The sequence below is a fragment of the Halichoerus grypus genome, chromosome 4 (assembly GCF_964656455.1).
Source record: "Halichoerus grypus chromosome 4, mHalGry1.hap1.1, whole genome shotgun sequence".
NCBI lineage: Eukaryota > Metazoa > Chordata > Mammalia > Carnivora > Phocidae > Halichoerus > Halichoerus grypus.
In genome coordinates this window covers 104,546,603-104,551,293 of record NC_135715.1, presented here as the reverse complement: position 1 = coordinate 104,551,293, position 4,691 = coordinate 104,546,603, and the positions used below count along the sequence as shown (strand labels likewise).

The window sequence follows — 4,691 nt, the reverse complement described above, 5'->3', positions numbered from 1 at the left end:
CATGCCAAAACTCATCAATCACCCTTAAAACTTTTTTCTCAATCCATCACTAGAGTTGTGTTTGCTCTACCTTAAAATGAGACACTGATTTAAAAAACAAAACAAAGCAAGATGAAAAAACAAAAACCCATGGTGCTCATAAAGGCTGGTGCAGGTAGCCAGGGGTGGTACTTACTGCCCAAAGCTTCCAAAGGGTTCACTTATTCCCTTGTCCCCAGTGGCCCCCACACAGTCCCCATACCCTTATGTGAAGCGTATGTGATTTCAAAGAAAGATTGAAGTTTTGACAGCAGATTCCTTCCCGCCTTTGCCTCAAATCCCCTTCCTCTCCAAATGTCTCAAGTTCATCCCCACAGCTGACATGGGAACCACTTGGCTACACTGAAGAAACCCTGCCGGTGATTTAAAAATGTACAAAAGAGGTAAAACATCTAAATAAATAAGAAAGGAGACCCAGGCCTCCTGGGTTTCTAGGGACTGCCTCCTGGCTGCTTCTCAGCTGCACCACCGGGCCCTGGACTTGTTCTGCTTAATTTTCCCACAGCACGAGCCTTGCAGCCCTTGGCGGGGCTTGTTCTGGCTGAGACAGCCTAACCCACTAGGCGCATCCTGATGCTTCCCAGCTGGGCCAGGAGCATTCGCCAAGGGCGAACCCTGCCAGAGCGCATCCGGCCTGCCCCAATAGATACTGCGTTTGCTCCACAAGCAGTTCTGAGACGGATGGACTCGGACCTCCTGAGGCTGTAACCCTTGTGGCCACGCCATTGCCTACCCCACCTGCCAGTGAGTAGCAGCACAGGTGCATCCTGGATGCAGTTGCCAAGTGATAAGGACTTGAGGTAACTGGCAGTGGGAGTTTGTCTTTGAGGGGTACAGGAGTGTAGGAGACAATGGCCTCAGCACTTGGTTGGGCCAACAGGTCTTTTCCATGCCGTGCTGCACGAGCACGATGCCGGACGGTTGAGTGAAGGACCTGATGACGCTGAGGTTGTACAGCTGGCTGCCCTTGAATAAGGTTGGGCAGTTCTTTTCAGGGCAGGCACACCTGCTCTATCACGACTTGCTATTTGAAAGCCAGGTGTGGCAAGTTCCCGGCCAGGATCCTGGAAACCCTGGGGGGCATGCTCATTGATCTCCTCGATACACTCATTTGCACTATAAAAGGACCAGCCCTTAGTGATGCCACACACCAGGAGGATCCTCTGAACGCCCCTGAACACCGTGCACAACCTGTGCTGGCCAGACACGTTCGAGAACTCCAGCTTGACCCACTGGCCCCACTGCAGGATGGTAGTCATCTAGTAGTCGATCCGGTTACTGCAGGCTTAACGCAGCCCAGGCGGTACTTTCTTGCATGCGCTCCAGGATCTTGCCGTGGCCCACGTCGCTGTCGTCCACCAGCAAGAACTTGAGCAGGTAGCTATAGCTCTTGACCAGACTGCTCTGGGTCCCATCCTTGATCATGTGCACACAGGACGCAACCCTATGCTCGTGGTGCTGGCTGGGTAGGAGGCCACGGGACATCCCCTGGGAGCCCTCAGACCAACCTACTCGTGGTGTTTCAGGGAGGCAGCGCAAGGCGGTCCCTCCTCGGCACCACCTGTCTCACCTCAACTTGAGGTTCCTGCTTCTGCTAACAACCTCCGTACCATTAGCATGTCTTCCATGGGTAACTGAAGTAGTCCCTAAACCAGTATTCTTGCTTATTCTGCTCTTGCTTCCATGATATATTCTCCATATAATAGCCAAGATGATACTTTATAAATATAAATCATATCAAGTCTCTCCTGTCATAGTCATTAGTACTACCCACTGACCACATTGTCCCCATGCCCCTTTGGATACCTGGTAGGATTGTGTTTACCTACCTTCTTGTGGATGAGTGGGATTATGTGGCTTGTTCTGACCAATAATTTTTTTTAAAGATTTTATTTATTTGAGAGAGAGAGCACATGAGTGGGGGGAGGGGCTGGGGGAGAATCCAGCTCCCCACTGAGGAGGGAGCCCGATGCCCCAGGACTCTGGGATCATGACCTGAGCTGAAGGCAGACGTTTAACCAACTGAGCCACCCAGGCACCCTTGGCCAATAAGTTTTAAGCAAAAATGACAACTGGATTACTGACGCAGAGTATTTAATTGCTGTTTCAAGACCCTTCCCACTGTTCCTTGTGGAACAAAATACATTAAGACCTCACCATATTTTCCTCTGCATATTGGCTGCAGAGAAACTGTGTGCATTTTAAGTTCAATTCCAGAAGCTGTGTTGATCCTTATCGTTGGAATATTGCCTGTAGCCTCCCAACTCAAACCTCTTCAGGCTACCATATATTCAGAGAGGGTAAATTGCATCCTCATGCCTAAGGTGTATGTGTGACCGTGTGAAAGAGATAGAAGGAGAAAGAGTATATGTTGAGGTCAGGGAAAGCAGATGAAAGGAGGAGCATCAGGATCCAATGAAACCAATCAGACAGACTGTGGCTCAAATCCCACATCTGTCATTTGATTGTCAGAACTTACATATCCTCTGTAAGTTTAGGTCTCCTCATCTGTAAATTGGTAATGAAAATACCCGCCTCATAGAGTTATTGAGAGGATCAATAAAAATACCTAAGTAATTAGTATAATGTCTGGTTCTTAGTAAAAGCTCAATAAATGGTAGCTCTGATTGTTCTTTTTATTAATATTATTGAAGAAAAAAGATGGTGGGGGGAAATCCCAGCAAAAAAAGTCAACAGCCTCAAAATGGAACTATTAGGGAATTGTCTTTAACATACTTTATGAGATAAGGTTGTGCAAAGCTTCAAACTCCAGGAAAACTATGACATGGTAATGTTTTTCCTCCAAGAATTCTTTTTTTTTTTTTCTTTCTCTTTCTATTCTTTCAGGATTCATAACTAATTGTGGCTATCCATTTGCTCAAGTGTGATCATTCATTCTTTTATTCATCATTCATTCATTCATTCATTCATTCAAAGGCATTTACTATAATCTGCTTTGTCCAGATATTGAGTTAGGTGCTGGGGACATAATAGTTAATACAAGCACAGCTCTGCCTTTATGGAGAGCATAGAGAAAAGAGACAAAGTCTATTACAAATGGTAATTGTATATGCCTCCTCTTATTGCAAGCAACAGTGACCCAGTGAGCTTTCACACAAAGGTCTTAATGAATCCTTCTAGGATTATTTATGACTAATGAAAAGCTCCTAAAGAGGTGAAATCTAATCCAAATACATGAATCTCTAATGACAGAAGTTCTGTTAATGTGGCACCAAGAGTAAAAACAGATATTTAAATCAAATGCTCTGCCAAGAACCCCTCAAGTCCATGACACAGTTAACTCCTATTCTACCAGGAAGTAAGGCTTTGATATTCTTTGTACACAATGGTTGTTAAACAGTAAAGGATGTTCTCAGCCCCATGCCCCCCAAAGTGACACTTTCCCTCATTATACATAAGCTTAAGACAAGCAGAGTCAGTTTTCTATTTTAAAGATAAAAAGCTCTTCTTGACTGGATGAGCAAATGAGGATCCACAGTTGGAGGAACAAGAAGATTTTTAACTCTAAGCTGAGAAATTTACACATGGAAATATGGAAAATATAATTAAACTACAAAAGGAAATGTGATGATTCAAGTTGAATGGAATTAAATGTAAAAATAGTCCTCAAATCTTGCTGCACATTAGAATCACCTGGAGACCTCTTTAAAAATGCTCATGCTCCATTTTAGACCAACTGAATAAACATGTTTGGGACCTGGACATTGGATTTTTTTTCTTTTAGATCTTCCAGGAGATTTACTATGCAGCCCAGGTTGAGACCACTGGAGCAGAGAGGAGTCACAGGGACTGAAGATGAACCCTGAAGGCTCAGCCAGATTTTGATACATGGAGAGGAGTAAAAATGGCAGTCTGGCAAGAGACTGGTATGAGAACAAATAATCACATTTCCCCACTTTGGACTATGAAGAGATGGCCTGACCTAAGCTAATGACTCCTGCTGAAAAGGTAGAAGGTAGGTCTGGGTTGGGTGTACAGGAATTCTTCTGCCACAGATATCCTTACTTCAAGTTCTAATGTAGTCATGAAGTTTTCCTTGGTTAGCTTTTTGGGAACAATGAATATTTTGGTTGCAGTGAGTTTGAGGTACTTCTTTTGTTGTATCTGGAAATAAGGGGAAAAATGATTCAGAAATCAAAAATAAAAGATAAAGAGATAAATTTTTAACCAAGAGGATTTTTGTTTTTGCTTCCCCCCACCCCCCAGCCACCCCCATGGGTCTCCTAAAGGAGAGAAAGCACTGAAATAATTGAGGCAATAAACCTGGGTCACAAGTCAGTGCCTCCAGAGGTCGAGCAGGTAGCACAAATGGTGGTAGACTACTGTGAGGCTCCCCTTACTTAGGGCCCTTACCTCAGGAGTTCTGCTGGCCAAGGTGGGAATTTCCAAAGAAAACCCTGAGAGGAAGTGATAATAAGTAAAAATTAATTGTATATTTATTTTTTCATTCTTTCCTTTTCTCTCTTTCCTTCCTTCCTACCTTCCTTTTTTTTTTTTTTTTTTTTTGCTAATTTAGGATATCTAGATCATAATTGGTATTCCCTTTTTGTTCCATATATGTTGTCTTATTTCAGAGAATATGAAAGTATTTATAGGAAGTTCTGTAGTTTCATTTACAACATTAACACTCC

At 43.7% G+C, this 4,691-nt stretch overlaps 1 pseudogene; it reads right to left on the bottom strand.

The window, feature by feature from the left end:
- Positions 1–590: 590 nt before the first annotated feature.
- Positions 591–1,524, bottom strand: LOC118551664 (ras-related protein Rab-40C-like; annotated as a pseudogene).
- Between the last annotated feature and the right edge of the window lie 3,167 nt (positions 1,525–4,691).